Genomic DNA, 458 nt, shown 5'->3' on the forward strand with positions numbered 1-458 from the left:
AGGAGCCAAAATATAGAAAGTAAGTACTTTATTTCTATATTTGCGCGGTTTTATGGGCTATATGACATGTGTGTGTGTATATATATATATATATATATATATATATATATATATATATATATATATATATATATATATACATATATAACTCATTTATGTTATAATGTGAAAGTTGTTCTTTTTATTTCCATACTTTTTACATACAGTAAAATCATATAACAGAAAGAAAACAAATAAAGCATATTCGTAGCGCTCCAGTATCAAAATGACAGGAAATAGTTGACTCTATTTCAGCGCAAAAATAACGCCATCACATCGAGATAGTGGCTTTTATGGTTTGCTTTTATTTTATTATTTTTTTTTCCAAATTATGTGATATGAGATGTTAGGTTTCAACATTCCAAAATGTGAAATAAAAATGTAGTTTTTGGAAAAGTTATACTTGTTGCTCCTACTCC

This window comes from Macrobrachium nipponense, chromosome 1, assembly GCF_015104395.2.
Source record: "Macrobrachium nipponense isolate FS-2020 chromosome 1, ASM1510439v2, whole genome shotgun sequence".
In the NCBI taxonomy this organism is placed as follows: domain Eukaryota; kingdom Metazoa; phylum Arthropoda; class Malacostraca; order Decapoda; family Palaemonidae; genus Macrobrachium; species Macrobrachium nipponense.